At 44.5% G+C, this 23329-nt stretch overlaps 1 protein-coding gene across 1 annotated transcript in view; it reads right to left on the bottom strand.

Moving 5' to 3' along the window:
- Positions 1-23329, bottom strand: part of LOC118375043 (methyl-CpG-binding protein 2-like) — a 92412-nt gene that overhangs the window by 40397 nt on the left and 28686 nt on the right. The window lies entirely within an intron of this gene.

Here is a 23329-nt window from a genome sequence, read left to right as displayed (position 1 = left end):
TGACCAAACCAAACTAATACAGAAAACACATACATCACCCCTCGTCACACCCTGACCAAACCAAAACATTACAGAAAACAAAGAATAAGAAGTTCAGGGCGTGACTGAAATGGGATAAGTATCTGAATCCCAATATGGCGACCAGGGTGAGTGGGTGTGTAGAAAGGTCTCTGGTGTAGGTGAGACAGCTTTGATTGAGCTGTGGTGTTTTCTCTCTTCATGTATTACCAGGCAACCTGCTTAACCCGGAAGCCAGCTACACCAATGTGTCAGAGGAAACAGAGGAAACACAGTTCAACTGACAACCAGAGTCAGCTTGCAGTCGCCCGGCCCTCCACAAGGAGTCACTAGAGCGAGATGAGCCAAGTAAAAGCCCTAATCCGGACGACACTGGCCCTACGGCACTACCGGTCATGGCCAGGATCGAACCACAGGCTGTAGTGATGCTGCAACACTGCGATGCAGTTCCTTAGACCAATGTCCCACTACATTGAGCTACCATACCGAGAGATTTTGAATTTCTTTTTTTTTGAAGCCGGAGGATGAGTCTGAGAAAGGAAGAAAGGTCTCTGCTATAGGTGAGACGGCTTTGATTGAGCTGTGGTGTTTTCTCTCTTCATGTATTACCAGGCAACTACCGTACATTGAGCTACCGAGAGATTTTGAATTTCCTTCTTTTTTTTTTTCTAGGGTGGCTGGTAGGGTGGAGGTGATATGGTCCTTGACTAGTCTCTCAAAGTACTTCATGATGACAGAGGTGAGTGCTACGGGCGATGGTCGTTTAGTTCAGTTACCTTACCTAACTTCTTTGCTCGCTTTGAGGACCACCGACACCGCTGCCAAAACCCTGCAGGCTCTCCTTCACCGCACCTTCATCACGCGAGTAAAACATTTACATTTAAGTCATTTAGCAGACGCTCTTATCCAGAGCGACTTACAAATTGGTGCATTCACCTTAAAACATTTAAATGTGTTAAACGTTTAAGTACACTTAGGTTGGAGTCACTAAACTAATTTTTCAACCACTCCTCAAATTTCTTGTTAACAAACTATAGTTTTGTCAAGTCGGTTAGGACATCTACTTTCTGTCATTTTTCCAACAATTGTTTTCAGACAGATTATTTCACTTATAATTCACTGTATCACAATTCCAGTGGGTCAGAAGTTTACATACACTAAGTTGACTGTACCTTTAAACAGCTTGGGAAATTCCAGAAAATTATGTCATGGCTTTAGAAGCTTCTGATAGGCTAATGGACATCATTTGAGTCAATCAGAGGTGTACCTGTGGATGTATTTCAAGACATACCTTCAAACTCAGTGCCTCTTTTCTTGACATCATGGGAAAATTTTTAAAATCAGCCAAGACCTCAGAAAAAACATTGTAGACCTCCACAAGTCTGATTCATCCTTGGGAGCAATTTCCAAACGCCTGAAGGTACCACGTCCATTTGTACAAACAATAGTACGCAAGTATAAACACCATGGGACCACGCAGCCGTCATACCGCTCAGGTAGGAGATGGGTTCTGTCTCCTAGAGATGAACGTACTTTGGTGTGAAAAGTGCAAATTAATCCCAGAACAACAGTAAAGGACCTTGTGAAGATACTGGAGGAAACAGGTACAAAATAATCTATATCCACAGTAATACGAGTCCTATATCGACATAACCTGTTTTGGCCGCTCAGCAAGGAAGAAGCCACTGCTCTAAAACCACCATAAAAGCCAGACTACGGTTTGCAACTGCACATGGAGACAAAGATCGTACTTTTGGAGAAATGTCCTCTGGCCTGATGAAACAAAAAAATAGAACTGTTTGGCCATAATGACCATCGTTATGTTTGGAGGAAAATGGGGGAGGCTTGCAAGCCGAAGAACACCATCCCAACCGTGAAGCACGAGGGGTGGCAGCGTCATGTTGTGGAGGTGCTTTGCTGCAGGAGGGACTGGTGCACTTCACAAAATAGATGGCATCATGAGGCGGACAATTATGTGGATATATTGAAGCGACATCTCAAGACATCAGTCAGGATGTTTGTCGCAAATGGGTCTTCCAAATGGACAATTACCCCAAGCATACTTCCAAAGTTAAGGACAAAAACATCAAAGTATTTGAGTGGCCATCACAAAGCCCTGACCTCAATCCTATACAAAATTTGTGGGCAGAACTGAAAAATTGTGTGCGAGCAAGGAGGCCTTACAAACCTGACTCAGTTACACCAGCTCTGTCAGGAGGAATGGGCCGAAATTCACCAAACTTATTGTGGGAAGCTTGTGGAAGGCTTCTCGAAACGTTTGACCCAAGTTAAACAATTGAAAGGCAATGTTTCCAACTACTAATTGAGTGTATGTAAACTGGGAATGTAATGAAATAAATAAAAAGCTGAAATAATTCATTATCTCTACTTTTATTCTAACATTTCACTTTCTTAATATAAAAGTGGTGATCCTAACTGACCTAAGACAGGTCATTTTGACTAGGATTAAATGTCAGGATTTGTGGAAAAACTGAGTTTAAATGTGTTTGGCTAAGGTGTATTTAAACTTCCGACTTTTTTTTCAATTTTTTTGCTTTTATATGAGCAAATATTGTTAAATAAATAATTTAAGCTGTTTAAAAAAAGAAGAAGATTTTAGCTACTTATTTACCTCAGTCTGCCTCGTCAGCTATCTTGCCAGACAGACAGTTTTATTTAGCTAACGTTATCTAGCCAGCTAACTGTTATTTTACACTGCTTTCTGTTTGTATGTATCTTGCACTTTAATGGCATCCTTCAAGGAGATTTTATTTGATTTTTCCAACCAGGAAAAGCACATCTTGATAAGAGGCGCAACATTCATAGGGGGCAGAGAAATTCACAATTCAGTGTACCAGTTAATTTATATTACTGTTAGATAAACTGTAAGGATTTATGTACAACCATTTAACAACCATTTTCCATCTAGCTAACGTTTGTTGGTCATCTACATATTGCTAGCTAACATTTCAGTTTTTTTGGCTGTCATATTGAGGTATCTAGCTAGAAGTAACCTTGATCAATCAAATGGATAGGTGTAATCAATTGTGGTAATTCCAACTGCCCTAACTGGGTATCTTTGCTTGAGAGAGAGAGAGAGAGAGAGAGAGAGAGAGAGAGAGAGAGAGAGAGAGAGAGAGAGAGACAGGAGAGAGAGAGAGCGAGAGAGAGAGCGAGAGAGAGAGAGAGACAGGAGAGAGAGAGAGCGAGAGAGAGAGAGACAGGAGAGAGAGAGACAGGAGAGAGAAAGAGAGAGACAGGAGAGAGAGAGAGAGAGAGAGAGAGAGAGACAGACAGAGAGAGAGAGAGAGAGAGAGACAGGAGAGATGGGAAGAGAGTGTAAGACAGAGAGAGAGACAGGAGAGATGGGAAGAGAGTGTAAGACAGAGAGAGATGGATAAAGAGAAAGACAGCAGTGCAAATTTAATTAGTATTTCAACAACTGTTGTCTTCCAACTTGTGAGTTAATCACATGTACCTACTGGGAGAAGGATGGCCAGCCACAGAGGAGGGTTATTTTCACTAAGGAGGAGAAGCTGACAGAGATGCATGTTGAATATTTCGGAGTGAAGCGCATGGTCGCCAAAATCAACCTACGCTTCTTCTGGAGTGAGATTGTTAAGGATGTGGACAGTAAGTGAAATAACCTTTTGTTTTCCAATCACATTCTATTATCTGTGAAATTATTCTCGATGTTTGATGAATGTCATATCAGAACGCACACTTATGTTTCAATGTGTCACTTTTTGCTTAAAAGGTCCGTAAACCCTGTCTAGCCTGCCAGACGTTTGAAAGGGTGAAGACTGTGGCGCCGGAGTCGAAGCCCATCAAAGCTGTTTCATCATGGCACATGATCGGTAAGTGTTGTCACAATTCAAATGTTATGTTGATGAGTTGTTTTATTTGACCACAAACAGAGTTTAATATTAATATATCAAATGTACGTATGACACGGGTACGATTAAAGTCATCTTCTCTTTTAACACTTGAAATGTTCTGGGGTGGACCCTTCACGACATCCAGGCCAACAGCTGGTGTCTGACGGCAACCGATTACTTCACCAGGTAGGTGGAGGAAATACCCATTAAGGTCTGTGAAGGAAGAGAATGTGTTTAACTATAAATTCCCTTCTGTATCCGATTTATTAAAAGGGGGGGGGTCATTCTTCCGTCACACTCCTGGTTCGACAATTTTACAAATGATCGTGCTCAAGCTCTTCTGAAAGTGCAGCATCCAGAAGTAGGAGGTCTCCTTGCGGCGGGTGGTGCTGTCAGGAGTACCAACACTGGCCCAGGGCTTTGTCTAGATAGTCAATCTCAAGGCTAATCGCTGAGTCACGGTAAGTAGCCTTCGTTGTGTAGTGGCCAATAGATTCAAACATGACACGACCAATAACTTTTTGAATTCAATGATAGACTTTTAATACACCCCCGTATCAGAAGCCGGAGAGCCCCACGGGACTCACCCTTTTTCCAGAGCCCTGTTCCAGTATTTATTCACATATTGCATATGAGCCCATCCCATCTGTAAATGACGTTACATCCCAATCCGTGCATCCTGCTTGTTCAGCCCAGTAATGCCCATACCTGCTTTCCATCAGATTATAATGATGACAAGACCCTTGCTTTGTTCCTGCACTTAACTAAATGCATTCTTTTGTTTGTGTATTATCTAAGATCAGTAGACTGTGTCTCCTCAGTTTCTAGCGTGTCCAGCTATACTAAAAATAGTTTACATTCCTCTATTTTACAGCCCTATGCTTTGGCTCTGCACTTAGCTCAATATGTTACTATGTATGTGTGTCTTTATCTCAGAGCAACAGACTATGTGTCTTCTCTGTCATTCCTTCTGCATCTCTACGTCCTAAAAATATGCAAACTATGTCTATTGGTCATCAGTTAGTCATTTGACTGACCCCCTCCTTTGTTATATCCCTCTGGCCTTGGTATGTCCAGCTATCCTGGCAGCTATGTCACCTTTCCTTCATGTAGTCTGTTTTTAGTGTTCAACTATTCTATACATGTTATGCATTTATCTATGTGTTATATTTGCAACCACAGTTGCCAGGTAGGTACTGTTAAGGTGTATGACTCCGAGTGGTCATGACACCAGCCCAGAGTTTCTCTCACAACTCAACGCTCTCTTATCTTCACCAGGGACCATCCCTAACCTCCCTCATCCACCCCACTGACATAAACAATTACTTTATTATTATCTCTGACTGGAGTGGCTGGCAGTCCAGGGACCTCTGTGACTGTGGAGTGGCCGGCAGTCCAGGGACCTCTGTGACTGTGGAGTGGCCGGCAGTCCAAGGACCTCTGTGACTGTGGAGTGGCCGGTAGTCTAGGGACCTCTGTGACTGTGGAGTGGCCGGTAGTCTAGGGACCTCTGTGACTGTGGAGTGGCCGGTAGTCCAGGGACCTCTGTGACTGTGGAGTGACCGGTAGTCCAGGGACCTCTGTGACTGTGGAGTGGCCGGTAGTCCAGGGACCTCTGTGACTGTGGAGTGGCCGGCAGTCCAGGGACCTCTGTGACTGTGGGTGACCGGTAGTCCAGGGACCTCTGTGACTGTGGAGTGGCCGGTAGTCCAGGGACCTCTGTGACTGTGGAGTGGCCGGTAGTCCAGGGACCTCTGACTGTGGAGTGGCCGGTAGTCCAGGGACCTCTGTGACTGTGGAGTGGCCGGTAGTCCAGGGACCTCTGTGACTGTGGAGTGGCCGGCAGTCCAGTAGCAGAAAGGAGGCACAGATTGTGGGCTGTTCGCTATTGTAAACAGTACTCTCTGCAGAGATGAGCAACCCTCCATGGCACGATACCATCAGAAGTTCATGAGAAGATATTTTCTCTTGTTTTCAGGATGGGCACCTGGCACCATTTCCCCATTGTGGTTCCAGTCCCATCCCGATTCCAGTCCTCGTCCCGATTCCAGTCCCCGTCGTGGTTCCAGTCCCCGTCGTGGTTCCAGTCCCCGTCCCGATTCCAGTCCCCATCCCGATTCCAGTCCCCGTCCTGATTCCAGTCCCCGTCCCGATTCCAGTCTCCGTCGTGGTTCCAGTCCCCGTCATGGTTCCAGTCTCCGTCCCGGTTCCAGTCCCCATCGTGGTTCCAGTCTCCATCCCGATTCCAGTCCCCGTCGTGGTTCCAGTCCCCGTCGTGGTTCCAGTCCCCGTCCCGATTCCAGTCCCCATCGTGGTTCCAGTCTCCGTCCCGATTCCAGTCCCCATCGTGGTTCCAGTCCCCGTCGTGGTTCCAGTCCCGTCCCGATTCCAGTCCCCATCCCGATTCCAGTCCCCATCCCGATTCCAGTCCCCATCCCGATTCCAGTCCCCGTCCCGATTCCAGTCCCCGTCGTGGTTCCAGTCCCCGTCCCGATTCCAGTCCCCATCCCGATTCCAGTCCCCGTCCCGATTCCAGTCCCCGTCCCGATTCCAGTCCCCATCCCGATTCCAGTACCCATCCCGATTCCAGTCCCCATCCCGATTCCAGTCCCCATCCCGATTCCAGTCCCCGTCCCGATTCCAGTCCCCGTCGTGGTTCCAGTCCCCATCCCGATTCCAGTCCCCATCCCGATTCCAGTCCCCATCCCGATTCCAGTCCCCGTCCCGATTCCAGTCCCCGTCGTGGTTCCAGTCCCCGTCGTGGTTCCAGTCCCCGTCCCGATTCCAGTCCCCATCCCGATACCAGTCCCCGTCGTGGTTCCAGTCTTCGTCGTGGTTCCAGTCCCCGTCCCGATTCCAGTCCCCATCCCGATTCCAGTCCCCATCGTGGTTCCAGTCCCCGTCGTTGTTCCAGTCCCCATCGTGGTTCCAGTCACCATCGTGGTTCTAGTCCCCGTCGTGGTTCCAGTCCCCGTCGTGGTTCCAGTCCCCATCGTGGTTCCAGTCCCCGTCGTGGTTCCAGTCCCCATCGTGGTTCCAGTCCCCGTCGTGGTTCCAGTCCCCGTCGTGGTTCCAGTCCCCGTCGTGGTTCCAGCCCCCGTCCCGATTCCAGTCCCCGTCCCGATTCCAGTCCCCGTCCCGATTCCAGTCCCCGTCCCGATTCCAGTCCCCATCCCGATTCCAGTCCCCATCCCGATTCCAGTCCCCATCCCGATTCCAGTCCCCGTCCCGATTCCAGTCCCCGTCCCGATTCCAGTCCCCGTCGTGGTTCCAGTCCCCGTCCCGATTCCAGTCCCGTCCCGATTCCAGTCCCCGTCCCGATTCCAGTCCCCATCCCGATTCCAGTCCCCATCCCGATTCCAGTCCCCATCCCGATTCCAGTCCCCGTCGTGGTTCCAGTCCCCGTCGTGGTTCCAGTCCCCGTCCCGATTCCGGTCCCCATCCTGATTCCAGTCCCCATCGTGGTTCCAGTCCCCGTCGTGGTTCCAGTCCCCATCGTGGTTCCAGTCACCATCGTGGTTCCAGTCCCCGTCGTGGTTCCAGTCCCCATCGTGGTTCCAGTCCCCGTCGTGGTTCCAGTCCCCGTCGTGGTTCCAGTCCCCGTCATGGTTCCAGTCCCCATCCTGATTCCAGTCCCCATCGTGGTTCCAGTCCCCGTCGTGGTTCCAGTCCCCATCGTGGTTCCAGTCCCCGTCGTGGTTCCAGTCCCCGTCGTGGTTCCAGTCCCCGTCGTGGTTCCAGTCCCCATCGTGGTTCCAGTCCCCGTCGTGGTTCCAGTCCCCATCGTGGTTCCAGTCCCCGTCGTGGTTCCAGTCCCCATCGTGGTTCCAGTCCCCGTCGTGGTTCCAGTCCCCATCGTGGTTCCAGTCCCGTCGTGGTTCCAGTCCCCATCGTGGTTCCAGTCCCGTCGTGGTTCCAGTCCCCCATCCTGGTTCCAGTCCCCGTCGTGGTTCCAGTCCCCATCCTGGTTCCAGTCCCCGTCGTGGTTCCAGTCCCCATCGTGGTTCCAGTCCCCGTCGTGGTTCCAGTCCCCATCGTGGTTCCAGTCCCCATCGTGGTTCCAGTCCCCGTCGTGGTTCCAGTCCCCATCGTGGTTCCAGTCCCCGTCGTGGTTCCAGTCCCCGTCGTGGTTCCGGGCCTCCCTAGGTTTCCACACCCTACACAAACAGAGGTCAGCTTCCACTGCTTCTGTGAGAAGGGAAGGAGGTGTCCCGGTGCAGGAGATGCGGCAAGCGTTTTGATGTCTTGTTTTGTCTCACGTTGTCAACGCGTTCATTTTCTTTCCATCGTCCGTTATCTTTTTTGTCTGTTTTCCCCACCCTTGTTTTCACTGCCTGGCCGGCTCCTCACCTCTAGACGGTAGATCTACCCACTCATCCCCCTCCTTCATCTCATTACATCATCTACTGTAATTGTCATGTTGTCAATATCTTTTAAGAACGTTTTCTTGCCTTATCATACTGGGCACATAATATGTGAGATAAACAGATGAACTAAAACACGAGCACTGCCAACACTCAGAACAAAGAGAGCAGCAGTGCCTGGACTTCGCCGTCTCCCTCTTCAAGTCCCCCTTCTGAGACTAGCTGCCTGTTGAGAACAAGTGAGAGGCGGAACCTCCCACCCGCACATCACTCACCTCTCCACTCTGTTCTACACACCAGTATTTCATTCTGATTGCCATGTGAGTGTACAAAAATATAAATTAATGACACACCTATAACACAAACGTTTCTGTATTAATAATAATAATAATAATATAATAATATATGCCATTTAGCAGACGCTTTTATCCAAAGCGACTTACAGTCATGTGTGCATACATTCTAAATATGGGTGGTCCCGGGAATCGAACCCACTACCCTGGCGTTACAAGCGCCATGCTCTACCAACTGAGCTACAGAAAATCTTAAATATGGTTGGGTTTCACACGGGGTTCACTATTGTAAGGTAACCTTTTGATGGTATTTATTTGTTCCACGTTATTCATCATTGTATCCCAGGATCGACAATAGGTACATATATATTCAACCACAAGGGGGTGCTAACGAGCTACGGGAGATAGAACAAACATGCATCTTAATAGAAGAAGACTGAAATGATATTATTTCACTGTAGATCAGGGAAGGTTCAAATAACATGACAGCCAGACAAACCAGTATGAATCGAAACGGATTTGCAGATGAATGGTGGGGAAATGATCTGACTTTGTGATCTCTAAGGTAAGTCTCTGTAACGTGTCAAGCAGATTACACGGGTCTCTCCTCTCCCCCGGTCCTGCTGCTCATTCCGTTCACCTGCTACCCCCGGTCCTGCTGCTCATTCCGTTCACCTGCTCCCCGGTCCTGCTGCTCATTCCGTTCACCTGCTCCCCCTCCCCCCCCGTCCTGCTGCTCATTCCGTTCACCTGCTCCCCCTCCCCCCCGTCCTGCTGCTCATTCCGTTCACCTGCTCCCCCCCTGTCCTGCTGCTCATTCCGTTCACCTGCTCCCCCCGGTCCTGCTGCTCATTCCGTTCACCTGCTCCCCCCCGTCCTGCTGCTCATTCCGTTCACCTGCTCCCCCGGTCCTGCTGCTCATTCCGTTCACCTGCTCCGGAGGTCTACGTCACCAGCCTTCTAGGTGTCACTGAACTGGATTCATTCCCACCATCCCCGGGCTGTCTTGTCTCATTACACACCTGGCCCCTATCCCCTCTATTCTGATTAGTATGTGTATTATTTTTTACCAGGTAAGTTGACTGAGAACACACTCCCATTTACCCCAACGACCTGGGGAATAGTTTAAAAAATATATATATATATATAAATATATATTACAAAAAAACACAAGGAAGGGGTAATATTAAAGTATTAGAGCATGAAGGACAAATAATACAGCATCAAGACACTATCAAACACTACAGCATCAAGACACTATCAAACACTACAGCATCAAGACACTATCAAACACTACAGCATCAAGACACTATCAAACACTACAGCATCAAGACACTATCAAACACTACAGCATCAAGACACTACCAAACACTACAGCATCAAGACACTACAGCATCAAGACACTATCAACCACTACAGCATCAAGACACTATCAAACACGACAGCATCAAGACACTATTAAACACTACAGCATCAAGACACTATCAAACACTACAGCATCAAGACACTATCAAACACTACAGCATCAAGACACTATCAAACACTACAGCATCAAGACACTACCAAACACTACAGCATCAAGACACTACAGCATCAAGACACTATCAAACACTACAGCATCAAGACACTATCAAACACTACAGCATCAAGACACTATCAAACACTACAGCATCAAGACACTATCAAACACTACAGCATCAAGACACTACAGCATCAAGACACTATCAAACACTACAGCATCAAGACACTATCAAACACTACAGCATCAAGACACTATCAAACACTACAGCATCAAGACACTATCAAACACTACAGCATCAAGACACTATCAAACACTACAGCATCAAGACACTATCAAACACTACAGCATCAAGACACTATCAAACACTACAGCATCAAGACACTATCAAACACAGCACAGCATCAAGACACTATCAAACACTACAGCATCAAGACACTATCAAACACTACAGCATCAAGACACTATCAAACACTACAGCATCAAGACACTATCAAACACTACAGCATCAAGACACTAACAGCATCAAGACACTATCAAACACTACAGCATCAAGACACTATCAAACACTACAGCACAAGACACTATCAAACACTACAGCATCAAGACACTATCAAACACTACAGCATCAAGACACTATCAAACACTACAGCATCAAGACACTATCAAACACTACAGCATCAAGACACTATCAAACACTACAGCATCAAGACACTATCAAACACTACAGCATCAAGACACTATCAAACACTACAGCATCAAGACACTATCAAACACTACAGCATCAAGACACTATCAAACACTACAGCATCAAGACACTATCAAACACTACAGCATCAAGACACTATCAAACACTACAGCATCAAGACACTATCAAACACTACAGCATCAAGACACTATCAAACACTACAGCATCAAGACACTACCAAACACTACAGCATCAAGACACTACAGCATCAAGACACTATCAAACACTACAGCATCAAGACACTATCAAACACTACAGCATCAAGACACTATCAAACACTACAGCATCAAGACACTATCAAACACTACAGCATCAAGACACTATCAAACACTACAGCATCAAGACACTATCAAACACTACAGCATCAAGACACTATCAAACACTACAGCATCAAGACACTACAGCATCAAGACACTATCAAACACTACAGCATCAAGACACTATCAAACACTACAGCATCAAGACACTATCAAACACTACAGCATCAAGACACTATCAAACACTACAGCATCAAGACACTATCAAACACTACAGCATCAAGACACTATCAAACACTACAGCATCAAGACACTATCAGCACTACAGCATCAAGACACTATCAAACACTACAGCATCAAGACACTATCAAACATCAATCAAGACACTATCAAACACTACAGCATCAAGACACTATCAAACACTACAGCATCAAGACACTATCAAACACTACAGCATCAAGACACTATCAACACTACAGCATCAAGACACTACAGCATCAAGACACTATCAAACACTACAAACATACAGCATCAAGACACTATCAAACACTACAGCATCAAGACACTATCAAACACTACAGCATCAAGACACTATCAAACACTACAGCATCAAGACACTATCAAACACTACAGCATCAAGACACTATCAAACACTACAGCATCAAGACACTATCAAACACTACAGCATCAAGACACTATCAAACACTACAGCATCAAGACACTATCAAACACTACAGCATCAAGACACTATCAAACAATACAGCATCAAGACACTATCAAACACTACAGCATCAAGACACTATCAAACACTACAGCATCAAGACACTATCAAACACTACAGCATCAAGACACTATCAAACACTACAGCATCAAGACACTATCAAACACTACAGCATCAAGACACTATCAAACACTACAGCATCAAGACACTATCAAACACTACAGCATCAAGACACTATCAAACACTACAGCATCAAGACACTATCAAACACTACAGCATCAAGACACTATCAAACACTACAGCATCAAGACACTATCAAACACTACAGCATCAAGACACTATCAAACACTACAGCATCAAGACACTATCAAACAATACAGCATCAAGACACTATCAAGACATCAAACACTACAGCATCAAGACACTATCAAACACTACAGCATCAAGACACTATCAAACACTACAGCATCAAGACACTATCAAACAATACAGCATCAAGACACTATCAAACACTACAGCATCAAGACACTATCAAACACTACAGCATCAAGACACTATCAAACAATACAGCATCAAGACACTATCAAACACTACAGCATCAAGACACTATCAAACACTACAGCATCAAGACACTAACAGCATCAAACACTATCAAACAGCATCAAGACACTATCAAACACTACAGCATCAAGACACTATCAAACACTACAGCATCAAGACACTATCAAACACTACAGCATCAAGACACTATCAAACACTACAGCATCAAGACACTATCAAACAATACAGCATCAAGACACTATCAAACACTACAGCATCAAGACACTATCAAACAATACAGCATCAAGACACTATCAAACAATACAGCATCAAGACACTATCAAACACTACAGCATCAAGACACTATCAAACACTACAGCATCAAGACACTATCAAACACTACAGCATCAAGACACTATCAAACACTACAGCATCAAGACACTATCAAACAATACAGCATCAAGACACTATCAAACACTACAGCATCAAGACACTATCAAACACTACAGCATCAAGACACTATCAAACACTACAGCATCAAGACACTATCAAACAATACAGCATCAAGACACTATCAAACACTACAGCATCAAGACACTATCAAACACTACAGCATCAAGACACTATCAAACACTACAGCATCAAGACACTATCAAACACTACAGCATCAAGACACTATCAAACACTACAGCATCAAGACACTATCAAACACTCCAGCATCAAGACACTATCAAACACTACAGCATCAAGACACTATCAAACACTACAGCATCAAGACACTACAGCATCAACACTATCAAACACTACAGCATCAAGACACTATCAAACACTACAGCATCAAGACACTATCAAACACTACAGCATCAAGACACTATCAAACAATACAGCATCAAGACACTATCAAACACTACAGCATCAAGACACTATCAAACAATACAGCATCAAGACACTATCAAACAATACAGCATCAAGACACTATCAAACACTACAGCATCAAGACACTATCAAACAATACAGCATCAAGACACTATCAAACACTACAGCATCAAGACACTATCAAACACTACAGCATCAAGACACTATCAAACAAACACTACAGCATCAAGACACTATCAAACACTACAGCATCAAGACACTATCAAACACTACAGCATCAAGACACTATCAAACAATACAGCATCAAGACACTATCAAACACTACAGCATCAAGACACTATCAAACACTACAGCATCAAGACACTATCAAACACTACAGCATCAAGACACTATCAAACAATACAGCATCAAGACACTATCAAACACTACAGCATCAAGACACTATCAAACAATACAGCATCAAGACACTATCAAACACTACAGCATCAAGACACTATCAAACACTACAGCATCAAGACACTATCAAACAATACAGCATCAAGACACTATCAAACACTACAGCATCAAGACACTATCAAACAATACAGCATCAAGACACTATCAAACACTACAGCATCAAGACACTATCAAACACTACAGCATCAAGACACTATCAAACAATACAGCATCAAGACACTATCAAACACTACAGCATCAAGACACTATCAAACACTACAGCATCAAGACACTATCAAACACTACAGCATCAAGACACTATCAAACACTACAGCATCAAGACACTATCAAACAATACAGCATCAAGACACTATCAAACACTACAGCATCAAGACACTATCAAACAATACAGCATCAAGACACTATCAAACAATACAGCATCAAGACACTATCAAACAATACAGCATCAAGACACTATCAAACACTACAGCATCAAGACACTATCAAACAATACAGCATCAAGACACTATCAAACACTACAGCATCAAGACACTATCAAACACTACAGCATCAAGACACTATCAAACAATACAGCATCAAGACACTATCAAACAATACAGCATCAGACACTATCAAACACTACAGCATCAAGACACTACAGCATCAAGACACTATCAAACACTACAGCACCAAGACACTATCAAACACTACAGCATCAAGACACTATCAAACACTACAGCATCAAGACACTATCAAACACTACAGCATCAAGACACTACAGCATCAAGACACTATCAAACACTACAGCATCAAGACACTACAGCATCAAGACACTATCAAACACTACAGCACCAAGACACTATCAAACACTACAGCATCAAGACACTATCAAACACTACAGCATCAAGACACTATCAAACACTACAGCATCAAGACACTATCAAACACTACAGCATCAAGACACTATCAAACACTACAGCATCAAGACACTATCAAACACTACAGCATCAAGACACTATCAAACACTACAGCATCAAGACACTATCAAACAATACAGCATCAAGACACTATCAAACAATACAGCATCAAGACACTATCAAACACTACAGCATCAAGACACTATCAAACAATACAGCATCAAGACACTATCAAACACTACAGCATCAAGACACTATCAAACACTACAGCATCAAGACACTATCAAACACTACAGCATCAAGACACTATCAAACACTACAGCATCAAGACACTATCAAACACTACAGCATCAAGACACTATCAAACACTACAGCATCAAGACACTATCAAACACTACAGCATCAAGACACTATCAAACAATACAGCATCAAGACACTATCAAACAATACAGCATCAAGACACTATCAAACAATACAGCATCAAGACACTATCAAACAATACAGCATCAAGACACTATCAAACACTACAGCATCAAGACACTATCAAACACTACAGCATCAAGACACTATCAAACACTACAGCATCAAGACACTATCAAACAATACAGCATCAAGACACTATCAAACAATACAGCATCAAGACACTATCAAACAATACAGCATCAAGACACTATCAAACAATACAGCATCAAGACACTATCAAACAATACAGCATCAAGACACTATCAAACAATACAGCATCAAGACACTATCAGCATCAAGACACTATCAAACACTACAGCATCAAGACACTATCAAACAATACAGCATCAAGACACTATCAAACACTACAGCATCAAGACACTATCAAACAATACAGCATCAAGACACTATCAAACACTACAGCATCAAGACACTATCAAACACTACAGCATCAAGACACTATCAAACACTACAGCATCAAGACACTATCAAACACTACAGCATCAAGACACTATCAAACACTACAGCATCAAGACACTATCAAACACTACAGCATCAAGACACTATCAAACACTACAGCATCAAGACACTATCAAACACTACAGCATCAAGACACTATCAAACACTACAGCATCAAGACACTATCAAACACTACAGCATCAAGACACTATCAAACACTACAGCATCAAGACACTATCAAACACTACAGCATCAAGACACTATCAAACACTACAGCATCAAGACACTATCAAACAATACAGCATCAAGACACTATCAAACACTACAGCATCAAGACACTATCAAACACAGCATCAAGACACTATCAAACACTACAGCATCAAGACACTATCAAACACTACAGCATCAAGACACTATCAAACACTACAGCATCAAGACACTATCAAACACTACAGCATCAAGACACTATCAAACACTACAGCATCAAGACACTATCAAACACTACAGCATCAAGACACTATCAAACACTACAGCATCAAGACATCAAACAATACAGCATCAAGACACTATCAAACACTACAGCATCAAGACACTATCAAACACTACAGCATCAAGACACTATCAAACACTACAGCATCAAGACACTATCAAACACTACAGCATCAAGACACTATCAAACAATACAGCATCAAGACACTATCAAACACTACAGCATCAAGACACTATCAAACAATACAGCATCAAGACACTATCAAACAATACAGCATCAAGACACTATCAAACAATACAGCATCAAGACACTATCAAACAATACAGCATCAAGACACTATCAAACACTACAGCATCAAGACACTATCAAACACTACAGCATCAAGACACTATCAAACAATACAGCATCAAGACTACTATCAAACACTACAGCATCAAGACACTATCAAACAATACAGCATCAAGACACTATCAAACACTACAGCATCAAGACACTATCAAACACTACAGCATCAAGACACTATCAAACACTACAGCATCAAGACACTATCAAACACTACAGCATCAAGACACTATCAAACACTACAGCATCAAGACACTATCAAACACTACAGCATCAAGACACTATCAAACACTACAGCATCAAGACACTATCAAACAATACAGCATCAAGACACTATCAAACACTACAGCATCAAGACACTATCAAACACTACAGCATCAAGACACTATCAAACACTACAGCATCAAGACACTATCAAACACTACAGCATCAAGACACTATCAAACACTACAGCATCAAGACACTATCAAACAATACAGCATCAAGACACTATCAAACACTACAGCATCAAGACACTATCAAACACTACAGCATCAAGACACTATCAAACACTACAGCATCAAGACACTATCAAACACTACAGCATCAAGACACTATCAAACAATACAGCATCAAGACACTATCAAACACTACAGCATCAAGACACTATCAAACACTACAGCATCAAGACACTATCAAACACTACAGCATCAAGACACTATCAAACACTACAGCATCAAGACACTATCAAACACTACAGCATCAAGACACTATCAAACACTACAGCATCAAGACACTATCAAACACTACAGCATCAAGACACTATCAAACACTACAGCATCAAGACACTATCAAACACTACAGCATCAAGACACTATCAAACAATACAGCATCAAGACACTATCAAACACTACAGCATCAAGACACTATCAAACAACACTACAGCATCAAGACACTATCAAACACTACAGCATCAAGACACTATCAAACACTACAGCATCAAGACACTATCAAACACTACAGCATCAAGACACTATCAAACACTACAGCATCAAGACACTATCAAACAATACAGCATCAAGACACAGCATCAAGACACTATCAAACAATACAGCATCAAGACACTATCAAACACTACAGCATCAAGACACTATCAAACAATACAGCATCAAGACACTATCAAACACTACAGCATCAAGACACTATCAAACAATACAGCATCAAGACACTATCAAACAATACAGCATCAAGACACTATCAAACAATACAGCATCAAGACACTATCAAACAATACAGCATCAAGACACTATCAAACACTACAGCATCAAGACACTATCAAACACTACAGCATCAAGACACTATCAAGACACTACAGCATCAAGACACTATCAAACACTACAGCACCAAGACACTATCAAACACTACAGCATCAAGACACTATCAAACACTACAGCATCAAGACACTATCAAACACTACAGCATCAAGACACTACAGCATCAAGACACTATCAAACACTACAGCATCAAGACACTACAGCATCAAGACACTATCAAACACTACAGCACCAAGACACTATCAAACACTACAGCATCAAGACACTATCAACCACTACAGCATCAAGACACTATCAAACAATACAGCATCAAGACACTATCAAACAATACAGCATCAAGACACTATCAAACACTACAGCATCAAGACACTATCAAACACTACAGCATCAAGACACTATCAAACACTACAGCATCAAGACACTATCAAACAATACAGCATCAAGACACTATCAAACACTACAGCATCAAGACACTATCAAACAATACAGCATCAAGACACTATCAAACACTACAGCATCAAGACACTATCAAACAATACAGCATCAAGACACTATCAAACAATACAGCATCAAGACACTATCAAACACTACAGCATCAAGACACTATCAAACACTACAGCATCAAGACACTATCAAACACTACAGCATCAAGACACTATCAAACACTACAGCATCAAGACACTATCAAACAATACAGCATCAAGACACTATCAAACAATACAGCATCAAGACACTATCAAACACTACAGCATCAAGACACTATCAAACACTACAGCATCAAGACACTATCAAACACTACAGCATCAAGACACTATCAAACAATACAGCATCAAGACACTATCAAACAATACAGCATCAAGACACTATCAAACAATACAGCATCAAGACACTATCAAACACTACAGCATCAAGACACTATCAAACACTACAGCATCAAGACACTATCAAACAATACAGCATCAAGACACTATCAAACACTACAGCATCAAGACACTATCAAACACTACAGCATCAAGACACTATCAAACACTACAGCATCAAGACACTATCAAACAATACAGCATCAAGACACTATCAAACAATACAGCATCAAGACACTATCAAACAATACAGCATCAAGACACTATCAAACAATACAGCATCAAGACACTATCAAACACTACAGCATCAAGACACTATCAAACACTACAGCATCAAGACACAAACACTACAGCATCAAGACACTATCAAACACTACAGCATCAAGACACTATCAAACAATACAGCATCAAGACACTATCAAACAATACAGCATCAAGACACTATCAAACACTACAGCATCAAGACACTATCAAACACTACAGCATCAAGACACTATCAAACACTACAGCATCAAGACACTATCAAACAATACAGCATCAAGACACTATCAAACAATACAGCATCAAGACACTATCAAACACTACAGCATCAAGACACTATCAAACACTACAGCATCAAGACACTATCAAACAATACAGCATCAAGACACTATCAAACAATACAGCATCAAGACACTATCAAACAATACAGCATCAAGACACTATCAAACACTACAGCATCAAGACACTATCAAACACTACAGCATCAAGACACTATCAAACAATACAGCATCAAGACACTATCAAACAATACAGCATCAAGACACTATCAAACAATACAGCATCAAGACACTATCAAACAATACAGCATCAAGACACTATCAAACAATACAGCATCAAGACACTATCAAACACTACAGCATCAAGACACTATCAAACAATACAGCATCAAGACACTATCAGCACTACAGCATCAAGACACTATCAAACAATACAGCATCAAGACACTATCAAACACTACAGCATCAAGACACTATCAAACACTACAGCATCAAGACACTATCAAACAATACAGCATCAAGACACTATCAAACAATACAGCATCAAGACACTATCAAACACTACAGCATCAAGACACTATCAAACAAGACAGCATCAAACACTATCAAACAATACAGCATCAAGACACTATCAAACACTACAGCATCAAGACACTATCAAACAATACAGCATCAAGACACTATCAAACACTACAGCATCAAGACACTATCAAACAATACAGCATCAAGACACTATCAAACAATACAGCATCAAGACACTATCAAACAATACAGCATCAAGACACTATCAAACAATACAGCATCAAGACACTATCAAACACTACAGCATCAAGACACTATCAAACAATACAGCATCAAGACACTATCAAACACTACAGCATCAAGACACTATCAAACACTACAGCATCAAGACACTATCAAACAATACAGCATCAAGACACTATCAAACACTACAGCATCAAGACACTATCAAACACTACAGCATCAAGACACTATCAAACACTACAGCATCAAGACACTATCAAACACTACAGCATCAAGACACTATCAAACACTACAGCATCAAGACACTATCAAACACTACAGCATCAAGACACTATCAAACACTACAGCATCAAGACACTATCAAACACTACAGCATCAAGACACTATCAAACACTACAGCATCAAGACACTACAGCATCAAGACACTATCAAACACTACAGCATCAAGACACTATCAAACACTACAGCATCAAGACACTATCAAACACTACAGCATCAAGACACTATCAAACACTACAGCACCAAGACACTATCAAACACTACAGCATCAAGACACTATCAAACACTACAGCATCAAGACACTATCAACCACTACAGCATCAAGACACTACAGCATCAAGACACTATCAAACACTACAGCATCAAGACACTACAGCACTCAAGCACACTATCAAACACTGCAGCATCAAGACACTATCAAACACTACAGCATCAAGACACTATCAAACACTACAGCATCAAGACACTATCAACACTACAGCATCAAGACACTATCAAACACTACAGCATCAAGACACTATCAAACACTACAGCATCAAGACACTATCAAACACTACAGCATCAAGACACTATCAAACACTACAGCATCAAGACACTCAAGACACTACAGCATCAAGACACTATCAAACACTACAGCATCAAGACACTATCAAACACTACAGCATCAAGACACTATCAAACACTACAGCATCAAGACACTATCAAACACTACAGCAACAAGACACTATCAAACACTACAGCATCAAGACACTACAGCATCAAGACACTATCAAACACTACAGCATCAAGACACTATCAAACACTACAGCACCAAGACACTATCAAACACTACAGCATCAAGACACTATCAAACACTACAGCATCAAGACACTATCAAACACTACAGCATCAAGACACTATCAAACACTACAGCATCAAGACACTATCAAACACTACAGCATCAAGACACTACCAAACACTACAGCATCAAGACACTATCAAACACTACAGCACCAAGACACTATCAAACACTACAGCATCAAGACACTATCAAACACTACAGCACCAAGACACTATCAAACACTACAGCATCAAGACACTATCAAACACTACAGCATCAAGACACTATCAAACACTACAGCATCAAGACACTATCAAACACTACAGCATCAAGACACTATCAAACATGTATCAGTCTTTCTGCAACAGAGCCCATCCCATCCCAACCCTCAGCTTCCCTCAGCCCATCCCATCCCAACCTCAGCCCTCAGCCCATCCCATCCCAACCTCAGCTTCCCTCAGCCTCATCCCAACCTCAGCTTCCTCAGCCCATCCCATCCCAACCCTCCAGCACCCTCAGCCCATCCCATCCCAACCCTCAGCTTCCTCAGCCCAGCCCATCCCAACCCCTCAGCTTCCCTCAGCCCATCCCATCCCAACCCTCAGCCCATCCCATCCCAACCCTCAGCTTCCTCAGCCCATCCCATCCCAACCCTCAGCTTCCTCAGCCCATCCCATCCCAACCCTCAGCTTCCCTCAGCCCAGCCCATCCCAACCCTCAGCTTCCTCAGCCCATCCCAGACCTCAGCTTCCTCAGCCCATCCCATCCCAACCCTCAGCTTCCCCTCAGCCCATCCCAAACCTCAGATTCCCTCAGCCCATCCCAACTCCCAGCTTCCTCAGCCCAGCCCATACCAACCCTCAGCTTCCCTCAGCCCATCCCATCCCCAGCCCTCAGCCCATCCCATCCCAACCCTCAGCTTCCTCAGCCCATCCCAACCCTCAGCTTCCTCAGCCCATCCCATCCCAACCCTCAGCTTCCCTCAGCCCCTCCCATCCCAACCCTCAGCTTCCCTCAGCCCATCCCAACCTCTCAGCCTCCTCAGCCCATCCCATCCCAACCCTCAACTTCCCTCAGCCCATCCAACCCTCAGCTTCCTCAGCCCATCCCATCCCAACCCTCAGCTTCCCAGCCCATCCCATCCCAACCCTCAGCTTCCTCAGCCCATCCAAACCTCAGCTTCCCTCAGCCCATCCCATCCAACCCTCAGCTTCCTCAGCCCATCCCATCCCAACCTCAGCTTCCTCAGCCCATCCCATCCCAACCCCTCAGCTTCCCTCAGCCCATCCCAACCTCTCAGCCTCCCTCAGCCCATCCCATCCCAAACCCTCAGCTTCACTCCAGCCCATCCCATCCCAACCCCTCAGCCCATCCCATCCCAACCTCAGCTTCACTCAGCCCATCCTGAACCCCTCAGCTTCCTCAGCCCATCCCATCCCAACCCTCGCTTCCTCAGCCCCTCCCATCCCAACCCTCAGCTTCCCTCAGCCCATCCCATCCCAACCCTCAGCTTCCTCAGCCCATCCCTTCCCAACCTCTCAGCCTCCTCAGCCCCATCCCATCCCAAACCTCAACTTCACTCCGCCCATCCCATCCCAACCCTCAGCCCATCCCATCCCAACCTCAGCTTCCTCAGCCCATCCCTACCTCTCAGCCTCCCCTCAGCCCATCCCATCCAAAAACCCCTCAGCTTCCTCAGCCCATCCCATCCCAACCCTCAGCTTCCTCAGCCCATCCCATCCCAACCCTCAGCTTCCTCAGCCCATCCCATCCCAACCCTCAGCTTCCCTCAGCCCATCCCATCCCAACCCTCAGCTTCCCAGCCCATCCCAACCCCTCAGCTTCCTCAGCCCATCCCATCCCAACCCTCAGCTTCCTCAGCCCATCCCATCCCAACCTCTCAGCCTCCCTCAGCCCATCCCATCCCAAACCTCAGCTTCACTCAGCCCATCCCATCCCAACCTCAGCCCATCCCATCCCAACACTCAGCTTCCCTCAGCCCATCCCATCCCAACCCTCAGCTTCCCTCAGCCCATCCCATCCCAACCCCTCAGCCTATCTATCCAACCCTCAGCTTCCCTCAGCCCATCCCATCCCATCCTCAGCTTCCTCAGCCCTGTCCCATCCCAACCCTCAGCTTCCTCAGCCCATCCCACCTCTCAGCCTCCCTCAGCCCATCCCATCCCAACCTCAGCCCATCCATCCCAACCCTCAGCTTCCCTCAGCCCATCCCCATCCCAACCCTCAGCTTCCCTCAGCCCATCCCATCCCAACCCTCAGCTTCCTCAGCCCATCCCATCCCAACCTCAGCCTATCTATCCCAACCCTCAGCTTCCTCAGCCCATCCATCCCATCCCTCAGCTTCCCTCAGCCCATCCCATCCCAACCCTCAGCTTCCTCAGCCCATCCCAACCTCTCAGCCTCCTCAGCCCAT

The sequence above is a fragment of the Oncorhynchus keta genome, chromosome 27 (assembly GCF_023373465.1).
Source record: "Oncorhynchus keta strain PuntledgeMale-10-30-2019 chromosome 27, Oket_V2, whole genome shotgun sequence".
Taxonomy (NCBI): Eukaryota; Metazoa; Chordata; class Actinopteri; order Salmoniformes; family Salmonidae; genus Oncorhynchus; species Oncorhynchus keta.
Note: the sequence above shows the minus strand (reverse complement) of the source record. Positions and strands in the feature narration are given on the sequence as shown.